The 16,897-nt window shown below is 50.3% G+C and overlaps 10 non-coding genes and 2 pseudogenes across 10 annotated transcripts; all 12 read right to left on the bottom strand.

Moving 5' to 3' along the window:
* Positions 1 to 90: 90 nt before the first annotated feature.
* On the bottom strand, positions 91 to 254 carry LOC137066997 (U1 spliceosomal RNA). Its single transcript, XR_010902828.1, has one exon. It is a non-coding gene; the product is annotated as a U1 spliceosomal RNA (small nuclear RNA).
* Positions 255 to 718: 464 nt separating this feature from the next.
* LOC137066906 (U2 spliceosomal RNA) lies at positions 719 to 891 on the bottom strand (annotated as a pseudogene).
* A 6,513-nt stretch (positions 892 to 7,404) lies between these two features.
* Positions 7,405 to 7,568, bottom strand: LOC137066996 (U1 spliceosomal RNA). Its single transcript, XR_010902827.1, has one exon. It is a non-coding gene; the product is annotated as a U1 spliceosomal RNA (small nuclear RNA).
* Positions 7,569 to 8,036: 468 nt separating this feature from the next.
* Positions 8,037 to 8,227, bottom strand: LOC137066814 (U2 spliceosomal RNA). The gene has a single exon (XR_010902699.1). It is a non-coding gene; the product is annotated as a U2 spliceosomal RNA (small nuclear RNA).
* Positions 8,228 to 9,261: 1,034 nt separating this feature from the next.
* On the bottom strand, positions 9,262 to 9,425 carry LOC137066995 (U1 spliceosomal RNA). The gene has a single exon (XR_010902826.1). It is a non-coding gene; the product is annotated as a U1 spliceosomal RNA (small nuclear RNA).
* Positions 9,426 to 9,893: 468 nt separating this feature from the next.
* LOC137066812 (U2 spliceosomal RNA) lies at positions 9,894 to 10,084 on the bottom strand. The gene has a single exon (XR_010902698.1). It is a non-coding gene; the product is annotated as a U2 spliceosomal RNA (small nuclear RNA).
* A 1,034-nt stretch (positions 10,085 to 11,118) lies between these two features.
* Positions 11,119 to 11,282, bottom strand: LOC137066994 (U1 spliceosomal RNA). Its single transcript, XR_010902825.1, has one exon. It is a non-coding gene; the product is annotated as a U1 spliceosomal RNA (small nuclear RNA).
* A 469-nt stretch (positions 11,283 to 11,751) lies between these two features.
* On the bottom strand, positions 11,752 to 11,942 carry LOC137066543 (U2 spliceosomal RNA). The gene has a single exon (XR_010902454.1). It is a non-coding gene; the product is annotated as a U2 spliceosomal RNA (small nuclear RNA).
* Positions 11,943 to 12,975: 1,033 nt separating this feature from the next.
* LOC137066993 (U1 spliceosomal RNA) lies at positions 12,976 to 13,139 on the bottom strand. The gene has a single exon (XR_010902824.1). It is a non-coding gene; the product is annotated as a U1 spliceosomal RNA (small nuclear RNA).
* Positions 13,140 to 13,608: 469 nt separating this feature from the next.
* Positions 13,609 to 13,799, bottom strand: LOC137066833 (U2 spliceosomal RNA). The gene has a single exon (XR_010902717.1). It is a non-coding gene; the product is annotated as a U2 spliceosomal RNA (small nuclear RNA).
* Positions 13,800 to 14,832: 1,033 nt separating this feature from the next.
* LOC137066991 (U1 spliceosomal RNA) lies at positions 14,833 to 14,996 on the bottom strand. Its single transcript, XR_010902822.1, has one exon. It is a non-coding gene; the product is annotated as a U1 spliceosomal RNA (small nuclear RNA).
* A 468-nt stretch (positions 14,997 to 15,464) lies between these two features.
* Positions 15,465 to 15,638, bottom strand: LOC137066894 (U2 spliceosomal RNA; annotated as a pseudogene).
* Positions 15,639 to 16,897: the final 1,259 nt, after the last annotated feature.

The following is a 16,897-nucleotide window of genomic DNA, read 5'->3' as shown; positions in this document are numbered from 1 at the left end:
ACTTCACCCTTTGGGGCAGTGGGCGGCGCCACAAGCGTCAAGAACCGCACGCTTTTTCCCTCCACGCTATCTGCTTTTAACCAGTGTGTACAGGGGAGAGCGCGAACGCAGTCCCCCACTACCATAAATTATGCAGTCGAGATTCCCACATTTGGGGAATTCGCAGGGGTCAGCACAACCGGAGTGCAATGGCCGAGCCTCGCCCTGGGTGAACCACCTTCCTGATCATGGTGTCTCCCCTGCCAGGTAAGTATGAGTTGCCTGGCCTCCAGGCAGAGGCGCCCTATCCCCCTTCGCCATCCTCAAACACGGTGACCTTCCCCTCCCCCAAGAAAAGGAAGGACGGGGCACCTTCCATTGCTTGACTGCTGCGTGCGTGCGTGACCTTGATTTGAATCAGGTGTCCCTAATCCATCCAACACAAACCCCCGATTCGACTCATCAGCTCGTTGGTAAAGACTCTCAAATAAGAGGGACATCAAAAAACGTGCTGTGACGGTGATGAGTCAGCCGGCCGGCAACCGACGCTTTTGTTCTTCTTTTTTCCCTATGCTCATATGACCGCAGCTTGCTGCTTTCTCTGTGGCACGGTCATCGTCAACGGTCACCTCATCGTCATTCTGTATGCGCTTCCTGCGTATTTCTGTATTCTCTGACAAAAGTCCAGTGGTGTTGTTGGTTCTTCTATTAGTCACAACAATTCGCAGTCCCCAAAAAGGGGAAGCACACCGTTCCTGGAGGCACTGCAATACCAGGTCGATGCGTGGAGTGGACGGAGCAAGCCCCGGTTCCGGCTCCATGTGCCAAAAAACAATTTAATATGCAGTCCCCGGATAGGGGACGTATCAGATATTAAACTGATAAGAACAGATTTTTTCTTTTGAAAGGTTTTTATTGTCACCATTTACAATCATATTTCACAAAACACACTTTCCTTTCAACACACATTTAAAACAAGCAGAACATTTAATACACATGGTTTAAAATGAAGAATTCAGTGTTTAAAATAATAAAACTAAAACCATTGTGCAAGTCGTGTTTAATAGTCCATGCGTGTGTTGAGTTTCTTAAAAGGGGGTGTGGTGTTTGCATGTAAAAATCAGTAGATAAATAAAATAAAGATGATAAAATCCATTGTGCAAGACTGGGGGTGAGTCCTTATCAAGTCTGCATTCCCCCCCACTCTCCAGGAAGAACACTTGGCCTGCCATTTCCGGGGGTCAGCGGAGATCCCCTCTCCTCCGGCCCGCTGGCCCGCTGTTCCCGTAGCCAGAGTGGTGAGGGTGCATCTACGGGCGGTCAAGGTCGGTGGTGGCCGGGACCTCCTTTGTGTGGCCTCGGCCCCCCCGTCCGAATGACGACGTGCGGCCCACCCTGCAGCGTTGATCTTATTCTTTGCTCGCATGCGTGGAGGGGGACCGTCACGCGTTTCCCCACCAGCAGGTTTCTGGTGACCCAGATGGCATCCTTGATTACGTTAAGGGTGAGCCAGAGCGATGCAAATTCATGCGATGTTTGGGCTTTTAGGCCCTGACCCACCCCTAGGATGGCGAGCTTGTAGTCCACCTGGGCCCCACCCGCTGGCAGGCACGGGAAAAACAGGGGGCCGGCCCTGGCCCACAGGTCCCGCGCAGCACCGCACTCCCAGAGCAGATGGTAGACGGTCTCCGGGGATTTGCACCCGGACCGCGGGCAGATGGGATTTTTGGCCATGCCTCTGGAGTGCATAACCGCCCTGACCGGGAGGATCTCATGAGCCACCATCCATGACAAGTCCTTGTGTCCATTCTGGAGAGCGGGGTGAGCAGCATTCTTCCAGACCAATTTTGCCTCACTTAGAGTGAGGTTTGGAATTGGACTCACCGGTTCCCGGTCCTGCACAAAGGAGACAAGAGATTTGTGGTTGGTTAAAATAGTGACGTCTTGTTGTTCTAAAAAATGTTTCTTTAAAAACTTTTTTATAAAACTGTACTCTGTGGGTAGATTAAAAGATACAGGACTACTCAAATCAATTGGTAAAATCTTCAATGCTCTTAGGTAAGACCCCATCCAAAACCGTGCCATGGCTGCTGTCTTATTTTCTTTGGATGGGGTCGTGGCATATCTTAAATGTAGGGCGGTGAAGCGGCTGCCTAAAAACAGGTGGGGGTCTGGGAGCCCTTTTCCACCATTTTCTGGTCTCCTCTTGACCACGTCCCTCTTCAACCTCTCCCACTTGGACCCCCACAGGAAATAAAACACCGCCCTTTCTAATTTCTTTAGGAATTTCCTAGGTGGGATAAAAACAGAACAAACAAGTGACATTAGAGGTAAAATGATGGCTTTAAAAATTAAAACTTTGCCCTCCAAAGTCATCTGTCGTAGTCCCCAAAACCCCAGTCTTTTCCTAACTTTCCCTAATAAGTCAGTCCAGTTTTCCCGTCCACCCCCTTCCTTGTCAAATTTAACTCCTAAAATCTTAAAATCTGTCTCCTTAAAATCTACATTAAGTCCGCCTGTGTCTCTGTCGTCCCACGGTCCAAAGAGCAGGGCCTCGGACTTGCTTCTGTTGAGTTTTGCGCCCGAGGCCCGACCGTACCAGTCCGTCAAGTCCATAGCTCTTTGTATTGATAAAACGTCCGTGGCTAAAAGAGTTACGTCGTCCATGTAGAGCACACATGTCGCTGTCAGTCCACTGGTCCCTGGAATGTCTATTCCTTTTATCCGTGTATCCCTTCTCAAGATCTGTGCCAGTGGCTCAATACAAGCCACATACAAAAGGGGGGATAAAGGACACCCCTGACGGACACCGCTGCGAATATTTACCGCTTTAGAGAGATGACCATTTACAAGGATTTTGCTGACTAAGCCCTCGTACAGCAGTCCCACCCAAGCTATGAACCTCTTCGGAAAACCCATTTTTTGCAGTACCTGAAACAGGTACTGGTGCGAGACTCGGTCAAAAGCTTTCTCAAAATCTAAATTTAGGACTACTAGCCGGATGTTTCTGTCTCTCGCAAAACAGATGGCATCTCTAATCAGAACCAGGCTGTCTGTTATCCTTCTTCCGGGCACAGCACAAGCTTGATCCGGGTGGATTACGTCCTCTAAAACTGTCGACATACGTGTGGCTAAAATCTTACTAAAAAGTTTACAATCAAAATTTAAAAGAGTGATTGGTCTCCAGTTTTTTAAGTCAGTCCGGTCTCCTGTTTTGTAAAGTAAAGAAACTATCCCTGTTCTAAAACTGTCTGGAAGTTTGTCAACCGTCTCAAAGTCTTTAAAAACAGTCAATAGTTCATGAGCTAAAATATCCCAAAAGGTTAGATAAAATTCCAGGGGGAGTCCATCTACTCCTGGGGACTTCCCCCTTTTAAAACTTTTGAGGGATTTGTGCATTTCTAAAATGGTAAAATCTTGGGTTAAAAGCTCATTTTCACTGTTGACTTTACTGACTATGAATTCTAAAACTTCCTTTACAGTATCACTGTTTACATATTTTGTACTATATAATTCTCTGTAAAAATCTTCAACCCCTTTTAAAATTTCCTTTGTCGTTTTTGCTTCCCTCCCTTCTACTTTTACATTGACTATATTCCTTCTTTGTGTCATTATCTTTTTAAAAAAGTACCTAGTACATTTTTCACCTTCTTCTATTTCTCTTTCTTTACTTCTTAAAATGACCCCTTTGCTCTGAAGACTGGATAAAACTGACATTTCTCTTTTAACCTCTTGTATTTCATCATTAAAATCAAAACCATTGTTAAAAAGGGTAAAATATCTCTGTAGTCTTTTTTGCAGCCCCATCATGTGTCTCCTTTCCTTATCTTTCTTTTCTTTTCCTACTTTCCTAAAAAACTGTCTCGTCCTGTCTTTTACCATCTCCCACCAATGTGCATGTGTCTCATAAAAGTCTCGGAGGGTCTGCCATTGGCTGAACTGCTCCCTATATTCCTTTACTACGTCCTCATCTTCTAAGAGGGAGCAGTTCAGCTTCCACAGCCCTCCCCCTACCGTCACACCCGTGGGTAGTGAAAGGGTGCAGGATAGCATTAGGTGGTCAGAAAAGAAGAGGGGAGTCAATGTAGCATCGGTTGGCGGGCAGTCTCTTGTAAAAATATAGTCGATTCGAGAGGCTTTGGCGCCATCACTACTGAACCAAGTGTAGCCCTCCTCTCTTTGATGCATGTTTTTAAAACAGTCGACTAAATTAAAATCTCTAACTAAACCCTGTAATAAAACCGATGTCTTATCAATTTTAAAATCTTCTCCAACCCTCTTTCTGTCTTTTTTTGATAACACACAATTAAAATCCCCTGCCACCACTACCGGAACTCTTCCTAACATGTGGGGCTGCAAGTCTTCTAAAAGCTCATACCTATCATTTTTTCCGGTAAAACCATACACATTAAGAACATTAAAATCTCTACCTAAAAAATTTAGATTTGCTAAAAGCGCTCGCCCTTCCCTCACCACCGTGCTGCCCTTCACCAAGATATTTGGGTTTTTAATTAAAATGGCAACACCGTCGTTCTTGTTAAGGTTTGAGCCGCTCCATATGGAGGGACCAGGGGGCCATAGCTCCTCCATTTTTGTGTACCTGTTTAAAAAGGGTAGAGCACACTCCTGTAATAAAAACAAATCTGATTTACAAGTATTTAAAAAGGATAAAATGCTCTGTGCTCGTATGGTGGCTCTCACGCTTCTCACATTTATGGTTGAAATGGTGAGGGCCATGAGCAGTGTTATTAAAAAGGTATGAGACATTTAAAACAATGATAAAAAGACTACAATAAAACCATTAAAAACCTATTATGTTATATCTTGTTTCACCTGCTTTTCCTTTCTCCCTTGAGGACTAGGGTCGGGAAAGCAAGTGCTCACCACCTCAGGAGCTACAGAGGAATCCTCTTGCATCTCCTTTGGTGATGATGTTCTTAGCTTTATGTGCAAAAAAGATACCTCATTTGGGGATTCTAGGGGCCATATATGTTCCAGATCTTCCAAAACGGAACTATCTGGACTATGTGCTGCCCTAGCTTTCTTCTCCTCTATATCAGATAGAGGAGATCCCGCAGGTCTTTTTTGCACCTGAGCATTTGGGAGTGAAAAGTTAATTTCACTCCCACTGGATTCCACCGCTAGGTCTGAAACCGTTTCTAGGGAGGAAACTGTTGATTCCTCTCTTTCCTCTTCTTCCATTTCTTTCACATGTTCTATTGTTTCCTCCCTTTCCTCTTCTTCCATTTCTTTGTCAGGTTCTGTTGGAGAACATGACTCCGCCCCTGTGGCCGCCCCACTTGCTTGTTCCTGACCACTCCCTGAGGCTGGCTGGGAAATTGAAATTCCCGCCAAAACCTCAGGGACCACCTCCTCTCTTTGTTCTTTTGATTGTTCTGGTTGTGGGGCGGCCATTTTGTTGCCTTTGAGTTTGTTGGCAAAACTTTTTGGGCAATCTCTGTAGAGATGGTTTGATTCTCCACATAGGTTGCACCGCCTGCCATTGGTACAATCATCAAAAATGTGCCCAATTTCTTTACACTTCCCACACACTAACTCTTGGCATGCATCGGCTAGATGCCCAACTCTTCCACATTTCCTACACAACTTAGGCATCCCTTGGTAGTGTATGTAGCCTCTGTTTTCTCCCAGCACAATCATGGAAGGCAGATGTTTCAGGCCTTGATAGCCCCCAGCCTCTTCCCATTGTTTAATGGGAATCCGCCAGGAGCAATTCCAAATGCCGTCCTCATCTAGCACTTTGATAGGCTGGCTTCTAACAGTGCAAAATCTACCCAACCAGACACAAATATCATCCCCTGTCACTGTTTCGTTAAACATTCTGACAATCACAGTTTTAAGTGTGTTATCTGAAAGTTTTTCCACAGTGAACATGGAGAACTGGGCCTTAACAGAGTCAAACCTTTGCCAAAAGTCATTCAGCAGGGAAGCAGTTTTAAAACTCAAATCAAAACCCTTGTTCAGGGGCAGAGTCATCAAACAGTTTAAATCCTCAGGTCTAAAATTGAGGGTTTTCTGGATCAGCTTCCTGGAGAAGTCTAGACGAGACAACCCCAGGAGCTTACCATCCACCTCTCTAAATAAAAAGCGTACGCTGTGGTGCCTCCGCATGCCAGCACGAGCAGCCGACATGGTGGAGGCACCAACAGCCTAAAAACTGTAAAATAACAATAAATACAATAAATAGATAAAATAATAAAAGTCTTACCTTAAAACTTGTTGAACCGTAAAAAAGCAGGATCACTCTACCTCTCAGAAGTTGTGCGGCTCGGGACACAAAAGGATCTCGAGCCAGGAAACCTCAGAGAGGCGATCGCAGTCTCAACCGTTCGACCAGATACTTGATCTTAGCCAAAAGGCCGAGAAGCGATGACACAATGACGCAGCGGCAGGGGAGCCGGCAAAGGCGACGCCCATCTGGGAAGCGGTGAGGGGGGGGAGGGTTGGCAAAGGCCGTACGTCGTAGAGACCTGAAACTTTGAGGGATGGTACTAGCCACTCGCTCTACAACATCACCAAGGCTGGCCCCCCGATGGGCCCGGCGGTGGCGCTACAGCCACCGAAAGTACGAAATGGCTCGTAGCTCCCAAACCGCACGCCGCAGAACCAAGTGTCTTATATCATCGGAATCCTTGGCTCGAGCCGAGCGAGACGCATGCCTCGGATTCGAAGGTTGCGCTGGCGAAATTTTCGGGTATTTGGGATTTTGTGAAAAACCTACTTTTGCACACTAGTCCTAGGTCTTTTGCCCGATCTGGCCCAAACCAGTGCAGAAAGATTCTCTGGAGTCTGACTGTCCGTCCAGATCGGAAAAAAAGTGGGAATTTCGATTCAGCTTGGCGGCGGCAGGCCGAAACCTACGGGCTGGGCGAGGCGGGGTCTGCTAGAACGGCTATAGCTCTTGGACGGAACGAGACAATTTCACCCAAGCCGGTACACCCGTGCACGGGCTCAGTCTGGGGTCAGGCGAGAAAGGACGCGGTGAATGGCCACCTAGTGGCGCTTTAAAATGAAAAAGCAACAACATGAGAGCGGCTATAGGCGAACGTATGTCGCGTGCTTTTTCACAGCACGCGCACGAGACAGTCGTACCATACGACAGAAAACCTCCATCCGAACAACTTTGCCTTTGGGACCACTGCTGTCAATCAACTCGTCCGTTGAATATCAAAGTTTGTGGGAAAAACCACATTCGGCAAACCGGTCGCAGGTTTCGACAACCTCGATGAAAACAGACGCAGTTCAGTTCTCTGAACTCTCCGGGTCACTGGCTGACACAGCAGAAAGAGACAGAAACATAACAAAACTGGTGCAACTTCACCCTTTGGGGCAGTGGGCGGCGCCACAAGCGTCAAGAACCGCATGCTTTTTCCCTCCACGCTATCTGCTTTTAACCAGTGTGTACAGGGGAGAGCGCGAACGCAGTCCCCCACTACCATAAATTATGCAGTCGAGATTCCCACATTTGGGGAATTCGCAGGGGTCAGCACAACCGGAGTGCAATGGCCGAGCCTCGCCCTGGGTGAACCACCTTCCTGATCATGGTGTCTCCCCTGCCAGGTAAGTATGAGTTGCCTGGCCTCCAGGCAGAGGCGCCCTATCCCCCTTCGCCATCCTCAAACACGGTGACCTTCCCCTCCCCCAAGAAAAGGAAGGACGGGGCACCTTCCATTGCTTGACTGCTGCGTGCGTGCGTGCCTGACCTTGATTTGAATCAGGTGTCCCTAATCCATCCAACACAAACCCCCGATTCGACTCATCAGCTCGTTGGTAAAGACTCTCAAATAAGAGGGACATCAAAAAACGTGCTGTGACGGTGATGAGTCAGCCGGCCGGCAACCGACGCTTTTGTTCTTCTTTTTTCCCTATGCTCATATGACCGCAGCTTGCTGCTTCCTCTGTGGCACGGTCATCGTCAACGGTCACCTCATCGTCATTCTGTATGCGCTTCCTGCGTATTTCTGTATTCTCTGACAAAAGTCCAGTGGTGTTGTTGGTTCTTCTATTAGTCACAACAATTCGCAGTCCCCAAAAAGGGGAAGCACACCGTTCCTGGAGGCACTGCAATACCAGGTCGATGCGTGGAGTGGACGGAGCAAGCCCCGGTTCCGGCTCCATGTGCCAAAAAACAATTTAATATGCAGTCCCCGGATAGGGGACGTATCAGATATTAAACTGATAAGAACAGATACTACACTTGATCTTAGCCAAAAGGCCGAGAAGCGATGACACAATGACGCAGCGGCAGGGGAGCCGGCAAAGGCGACGCCCATCTGGGAAGCGGTGAGGGGGGGGGAGGGTTGGCAAAGGCCGTACGTCGTAGAGACCTGAAACTTTGAGGGATGGTACTAGCCACTCGCTCTACAACATCACCAAGGCTGGCCCCCCGATGGGCCCGGCGGTGGCGCTACAGCCACCGAAAGTACGAAATGGCTCGTAGCTCCCAAACCGCACGCCGCAGAACCAAGTGTCTTATATCATCGGAATCCTTGGCTCGAGCCGAGCGAGACGCATGCCTCGGATTCGAAGGTTGCGCTGGCGAAATTTTCGGGTATTTGGGATTTTGTGAAAAACCTACTTTTGCACACTAGTCCTAGGTCTTTTGCCCGATCTGGCCCAAACCAGTGCAGAAAGATTCTCTGGAGTCTGACTGTCCGTCCAGATCGGAAAAAAAGTGGGAATTTCGATTCAGCTTGGCGGCGGCAGGCCGAAACCTACGGGCTGGGCGAGGCGGGGTCTGCTAGAACGGCTATAGCTCTTGGACGGAACGAGACAATTTCACCCAAGCCGGTACACCCGTGCACGGGCTCAGTCTGGGGTCAGGCGAGAAAGGACGCGGTGAATGGCCACCTAGTGGCGCTTTAAAATGAAAAAGCAACAACATGAGAGCGGCTATAGGCGAACGTATGTCGCGTGCTTTTTCACAGCACGCGCACGAGACAGTCGTACCATACGACAGAAAACCTCCATCCGAACAACTTTGCCTTTGGGACCACTGCTGTCAATCAACTCGTCCGTTGAATATCAAAGTTTGTGGGAAAAACCACATTCGGCAAACCGGTCGCAGGTTTCGACAACCTCGATGAAAACAGACGCAGTTCAGTTCTCTGAACTCTCCGGGTCACTGGCTGACACAGCAGAAAGAGACAGAAACATAACAAAACTGGTGCAACTTCACCCTTTGGGGCAGTGGGCGGCGCCACAAGCGTCAAGAACCGCATGCTTTTTCCCTCCACGCTATCTGCTTTTAACCAGTGTGTACAGGGGAGAGCGCGAACGCAGTCCCCCACTACCATAAATTATGCAGTCGAGATTCCCACATTTGGGGAATTCGCAGGGGTCAGCACAACCGGAGTGCAATGGCCGAGCCTCGCCCTGGGTGAACCACCTTCCTGATCATGGTGTCTCCCCTGCCAGGTAAGTATGAGTTGCCTGGCCTCCAGGCAGAGGCGCCCTATCCCCCTTCGCCATCCTCAAACACGGTGACCTTCCCCTCCCCCAAGAAAAGGAAGGACGGGGCACCTTCCATTGCTTGACTGCTGCGTGCGTGCGTGCCTGACCTTGATTTGAATCAGGTGTCCCTAATCCATCCAACACAAACCCCCGATTTGACTCATCAGCTCGTTGGTAAAGACTCTCAAATAAGAGGGACATCAAAAAACGTGCTGTGACGGTGATGAGTCAGCCGGCCGGCAACCGACGCTTTTGTTCTTCTTTTTTCCCTATGCTCATATGACCGCAGCTTGCTGCTTCCTCTGTGGCACGGTCATCGTCAACGGTCACCTCATCGTCATTCTGTATGCGCTTCCTGCGTATTTCTGTATTCTCTGACAAAAGTCCAGTGGTGTTGTTGGTTCTTCTATTAGTCACAACAATTCGCAGTCCCCAAAAAGGGGAAGCACACCGTTCCTGGAGGCACTGCAATACCAGGTCGATGCGTGGAGTGGACGGAGCAAGCCCCGGTTCCGGCTCCATGTGCCAAAAAACAATTTAATATGCAGTCCCCGGATAGGGGACGTATCAGATATTAAACTGATAAGAACAGATACTACACTTGATCTTAGCCAAAAGGCCGAGAAGCGATGACACAATGACGCAGCGGCAGGGGAGCCGGCAAAGGCGACGCCCATCTGGGAAGCGGTGAGGGGGGGGGAGGGTTGGCAAAGGCCGTACGTCGTAGAGACCTGAAACTTTGAGGGATGGTACTAGCCACTCGCTCTACAACATCACCAAGGCTGGCCCCCCGATGGGCCCGGCGGTGGCGCTACAGCCACCGAAAGTACGAAATGGCTCGTAGCTCCCAAACCGCACGCCGCAGAACCAAGTGTCTTATATCATCGGAATCCTTGGCTCGAGCCGAGCGAGACGCATGCCTCGGATTCGAAGGTTGCGCTGGCGAAATTTTCGGGTATTTGGGATTTTGTGAAAAACCTACTTTTGCACACTAGTCCTAGGTCTTTTGCCCGATCTGGCCCAAACCAGTGCAGAAAGATTCTCTGGAGTCTGACTGTCCGTCCAGATCGGAAAAAAAGTGGGAATTTCGATTCAGCTTGGCGGCGGCAGGCCGAAACCTACGGGCTGGGCGAGGCGGGGTCTGCTAGAACGGCTATAGCTCTTGGACGGAACGAGACAATTTCACCCAAGCCGGTACACCCGTGCACGGGCTCAGTCTGGGGTCAGGCGAGAAAGGACGCGGTGAATGGCCACCTAGTGGCGCTTTAAAATGAAAAAGCAACAACATGAGAGCGGCTATAGGCGAACGTATGTCGCGTGCTTTTTCACAGCACGCGCACGAGACAGTCGTACCATACGACAGAAAACCTCCATCCGAACAACTTTGCCTTTGGGACCACTGCTGTCAATCAACTCGTCCGTTGAATATCAAAGTTTGTGGGAAAAACCACATTCGGCAAACCGGTCGCAGGTTTCGACAACCTCGATGAAAACAGACGCAGTTCAGTTCTCTGAACTCTCCGGGTCACTGGCTGACACAGCAGAAAGAGACAGAAACATAACAAAACTGGTGCAACTTCACCCTTTGGGGCAGTGGGCGGCGCCACAAGCGTCAAGAACCGCATGCTTTTTCCCTCCACGCTATCTGCTTTTAACCAGTGTGTACAGGGGAGAGCGCGAACGCAGTCCCCCACTACCATAAATTATGCAGTCGAGATTCCCACATTTGGGGAATTCGCAGGGGTCAGCACAACCGGAGTGCAATGGCCGAGCCTCGCCCTGGGTGAACCACCTTCCTGATCATGGTGTCTCCCCTGCCAGGTAAGTATGAGTTGCCTGGCCTCCAGGCAGAGGCGCCCTATCCCCCTTCGCCATCCTCAAACACGGTGACCTTCCCCTCCCCCAAGAAAAGGAAGGACGGGGCACCTTCCATTGCTTGACTGCTGCGTGCGTGCGTGCCTGACCTTGATTTGAATCAGGTGTCCCTAATCCATCCAACACAAACCCCTGATTCGACTCATCAGCTCGTTGGTAAAGACTCTCAAATAAGACGGGACATCAAAAAACGTGCTGTGACGGTGATGAGTCAGCCGGCCGGCAACCGACGCTTTTGTTCTTCTTTTTTCCCTATGCTCATATGACCGCAGCTTGCTGCTTTCTCTGTGGCACGGTCATCGTCAACGGTCACCTCATCGTCATTCTGTATGCGCTTCCTGCGTATTTCTGTATTCTCTGACAAAAGTCCAGTGGTGTTGTTGGTTCTTCTATTAGTCACAACAATTCGCAGTCCCCAAAAAGGGGAAGCACACCGTTCCTGGAGGCACTGCAATACCAGGTCGATGCGTGGAGTGGACGGAGCAAGCCCCGGTTCCGGCTCCATGTGCCAAAAATCAATTTAATATGCAGTCCCCGGATAGGGGACGTATCAGATATTAAACTGATAAGAACAGATACTACACTTGATCTTAGCCAAAAGGCCGAGAAGCGATGACACAATGACGCAGCGGCAGGGGAGCCGGCAAAGGCGACGCCCATCTGGGAAGCGGTGAGGGGGGGGAGGGTTGGCAAAGGCCGTACGTCGTAGAGACCTGAAACTTTGAGGGATGGCACTAGCCACTCGCTCTACAACATCACCAAGGCTGGCCCCCCGATGGGCCCGGCGGTGGCGCTACAGCCACCGAAAGTACGAAATGGCTCGTAGCTCCCAAACCGCACGCCGCAGAACCTAGTGTCTTATATCATCGGAATCCTTGGCTCGAGCCGAGCGAGACGCATGCCTCGGATTCGAAGGTTGCGCTGGCGAAATTTTCGGGTATTTGGGATTTTGTGAAAAACCTACTTTTGCACACTAGTCCTAGGTCTTTTGCCCGATCTGGCCCAAACCAGTGCAGAAAGATTCTCTGGAGTCTGACTGTCCGTCCAGATCGGAAAAAAAGTGGGAATTTCGATTCAGCTTGGCGGCGGCAGGCCGAAACCTACGGGCTGGGCGAGGCGGGGTCTGCTAGAACGGCTATAGCTCTTGGACGGAACGAGACAATTTCACCCAAGCCGGTACACCCGTGCACGGGCTCAGTCTGGGGTCAGGCGAGAAAGGACGCGGTGAATGGCCACCTAGTGGCGCTTTAAAATGAAAAAGCAACAACATGAGAGCGGCTATAGGCGAACGTATGTCGCGTGCTTTTTCACAGCACGCGCACGAGACAGTCGTACCATACGACAGAAAACCTCCATCCGAACAACTTTGCCTTTGGGACCACTGCTGTCAATCAACTCGTCCGTTGAATATCAAAGTTTGTGGGAAAAACCACATTCGGCAAACCGGTCGCAGGTTTCGACAACCTCGATGAAAACAGACGCAGTTCAGTTCTCTGAACTCTCCGGGTCACTGGCTGACACAGCAGAAAGAGACAGAAACATAACAAAACTGGTGCAACTTCACCCTTTGGGGCAGTGGGCGGCGCCACAAGCGTCAAGAACCGCACGCTTTTTCCCTCCACGCTATCTGCTTTTAACCAGTGTGTACAGGGGAGAGCGCGAACGCAGTCCCCCACTACCATAAATTATGCAGTCGAGATTCCCACATTTGGGGAATTCGCAGGGGTCAGCACAACCGGAGTGCAATGGCCGAGCCTCGCCCTGGGTGAACCACCTTCCTGATCATGGTGTCTCCCCTGCCAGGTAAGTATGAGTTGCCTGGCCTCCAGGCAGAGGCGCCCTATCCCCCTTCGCCATCCTCAAACACGGTGACCTTCCCCTCCCCCAAGAAAAGGAAGGACGGGGCACCTTCCATTGCTTGACTGCTGCGTGCGTGCGTGCCTGACCTTGATTTGAATCAGGTGTCCCTAATCCATCCAACACAAACCCCTGATTCGACTCATCAGCTCGTTGGTAAAGACTCTCAAATAAGACGGGACATCAAAAAACGTGCTGTGACGGTGATGAGTCAGCCGGCCGGCAACCGACGCTTTTGTTCTTCTTTTTTCCCTATGCTCATATGACCGCAGCTTGCTGCTTTCTCTGTGGCACGGTCATCGTCAACGGTCACCTCATCGTCATTCTGTATGCGCTTCCTGCGTATTTCTGTATTCTCTGACAAAAGTCCAGTGGTGTTGTTGGTTCTTCTATTAGTCACAACAATTCGCAGTCCCCAAAAAGGGGAAGCACACCGTTCTTGGAGGCACTGCAATACCAGGTCGATGCGTGGAGTGGACGGAGCAAGCCCCGGTTCCGGCTCCATGTGCCAAAAATCAATTTAATATGCAGTCCCCGGATAGGGGACGTATCAGATATTAAACTGATAAGAACAGATACTACACTTGATCTTAGCCAAAAGGCCGAGAAGCGATGACACAATGACGCAGCGGCAGGGGAGCCGGCAAAGGCGACGCCCATCTGGGAAGCGGTGAGGGGGGGGAGGGTTGGCAAAGGCCGTACGTCGTAGAGACCTGAAACTTTGAGGGATGGCACTAGCCACTCGCTCTACAACATCACCAAGGCTGGCCCCCCGATGGGCCCGGCGGTGGCGCTACAGCCACCGAAAGTACGAAATGGCTCGTAGCTCCCAAACCGCACGCCGCAGAACCAAGTGTCTTATATCATCGGAATCCTTGGCTCGAGCCGAGCGAGACGCATGCCTCGGATTCGAAGGTTGCGCTGGCGAAATTTTCGGGTATTTGGGATTTTGTGAAAAACCTACTTTTGCACACTAGTCCTAGGTCTTTTGCCCGATCTGGCCCAAACCAGTGCAGAAAGATTCTCTGGAGTCTGACTGTCCGTCCAGATCGGAAAAAAAGTGGGAATTTCGATTCAGCTTGGCGGCGGCAGGCCGAAACCTACGGGCTGGGCGAGGCGGGGTCTGCTAGAACGGCTATAGCTCTTGGACGGAACGAGACAATTTCACCCAAGCCGGTACACCCGTGCACGGGCTCAGTCTGGGGTCAGGCGAGAAAGGACGCGGTGAATGGCCACCTAGTGGCGCTTTAAAATGAAAAAGCAACAACATGAGAGCGGCTATAGGCGAACGTATGTCGCGTGCTTTTTCACAGCACGCGCACGAGACAGTCGTACCATACGACAGAAAACCTCCATCCGAACAACTTTGCCTTTGGGACCACTGCTGTCAATCAACTCGTCCGTTGAATATCAAAGTTTGTGGGAAAAACCACATTCGGCAAACCGGTCGCAGGTTTCGACAACCTCGATGAAAACAGACGCAGTTCAGTTCTCTGAACTCTCCGGGTCACTGGCTGACACAGCAGAAAGAGACAGAAACATAACAAAACTGGTGCAACTTCACCCTTTGGGGCAGTGGGCGGCGCCACAAGCGTCAAGAACCGCACGCTTTTTCCCTCCACGCTATCTGCTTTTAACCAGTGTGTACAGGGGAGAGCGCGAACGCAGTCCCCCACTACCATAAATTATGCAGTCGAGATTCCCACATTTGGGGAATTCGCAGGGGTCAGCACAACCGGAGTGCAATGGCCGAGCCTCGCCCTGGGTGAACCACCTTCCTGATCATGGTGTCTCCCCTGCCAGGTAAGTATGAGTTGCCTGGCCTCCAGGCAGAGGCGCCCTATCCCCCTTCGCCATCCTCAAACACGGTGACCTTCCCCTCCCCCAAGAAAAGGAAGGACGGGGCACCTTCCATTGCTTGACTGCTGCGTGCGTGCGTGCCTGACCTTGATTTGAATCAGGTGTCCCTAATCCATCCAACACAAACCCCCGATTGGACTCATCAGCTCGTTGGTAAAGACTCTCAAATAAGAGGGACATCAAAAAACGTGCTGTGACGGTGATGAGTCAGCCGGCCGGCAACCGACGCTTTTGTTCTTCTTTTTTCCCTATGCTCATATGACCGCAGCTTGCTGCTTTCTCTGTGGCACGGTCATCGTCAACGGTCACCTCATCATCATTCTGTATGCGCTTCCTGCGTATTTCTGTATTCTCTGACAAAATTCCAGTGGTGTTGTTGGTTCTTCTATTAGTCACAACAATTCGCAGTCCCCAAAAAGGGGAAGCACACCGTTCCTGGAGGCACTGCAATACCAGGTCGATGCGTGGAGTGGACGGAGCAAGCCCCGGTTCCGGCTCCATGTGCCAAAAATCAATTTAATATGCAGTCCCCGGATAGGGGACGTATCAGATATTAAACTGATAAGAACAGATTTTTTCTTTCGAAAAGTTTTATTGTTACATTTTTTCATATTGATTTCAATTCATTTTCATGTTTATGCCACACATTTCTTTCTTCTTTAAAAAATAAAATAAACATACATGGTTACATCCATTAAAACACAAGTCACTTTTTTGTTAAAATCAGTTGATGTGTTGTGTAAAAGTCCTTGTATGTCAGTGTGGTGTTAAAAGAGGAATAAAATGAATGAAAACAATAAATATATTCATGATAAAACAGACTAAAACGTGACAATTAAAACTTCGTCTCTTGTACAGGATCAAGGGTGAGCCCCTACAAAACATGTCCATTCACTCCAGTTCTCCAGAACAGGCTCAAGGCTCCTCGCTTCCAGAGCCCAGCGGAGATCCCCTCTCCTCCGGCCCGCTGGCCCGCTGTTCCCGTAGCCAGAGTGGTGAGGGTGCATCTACGGGCGGCCAAGGTCGGTGGTGGCCGGGACCTTCTCGTGTGGCCTCGGCCCCCCCATCCGAATAACGACGTGCGGCCCACCCTGCAGCGCTGATCTTATCCTCTGCTCGCTCGCGTGGAGGGGGACCGTCACGCGTTTCCCCACCAGCAGGTTTCTGGTGACCCAGATGGCATCCTTTATCAGGTTAAGGGTGAGCCAGAGCGATGCAAATTCTTGTGTTGTTAGGGCTTTTAGGCCCTGACCCACCCCTAGGATGGCGAGCTTGTAATCCACCTGGGCCCCACCCGCTGGCAGGCACGGGAAAAACAGGGGGCCGGCCCTGGCCCACAGGTCCCGCGCAGCACCGCACTCCCAGAGCAGATGGTAGACGGTCTCCGGGGATTTACACCCGGACCGTGGGCAGGTGGGATTTTTGGCCATGCCTCTGGAGTGCATAACCGCCCTGACCGGGAGGATCTCATGAGCCACCATCCACGCCAAGTCCTTAAGCCTGTTCTGGAGAGCTGGGTGGGCAACGTTCCTCCAAACTTCTTTGGCCTCACTTGGCGTGAGGCCTGGAACTGGGCTCACCTTTTCTCGATCCTGCACAAGAGAGATAAGAGACTTATGGTTAGTTAAAATCGTCACATCTTCTGTTTCTAAAAAGTATTTCTTTAAAAATGTCTTGATAAAAATATACTCTTTTGGCAAGTTAAAAGACACTGGGGTTTTTAAATCAGTAGGTAAAATCTTTAGGCTTCTTAGGTAGGACCCCATCCAGAAACGAGCCATGGCCGCTGTCTTATTCTCTCTGGATGGGGTCAGCGCGTATCCGATGTGGAGGGCGGTAAAGCGGCTACCTA

This window comes from Pseudorasbora parva, unplaced genomic scaffold, assembly GCF_024679245.1.
Source record: "Pseudorasbora parva isolate DD20220531a unplaced genomic scaffold, ASM2467924v1 scaffold_33, whole genome shotgun sequence".
Taxonomy (NCBI): Eukaryota; Metazoa; Chordata; class Actinopteri; order Cypriniformes; family Gobionidae; genus Pseudorasbora; species Pseudorasbora parva.
This window is presented reverse-complemented; position numbering and strand designations above follow the sequence as displayed.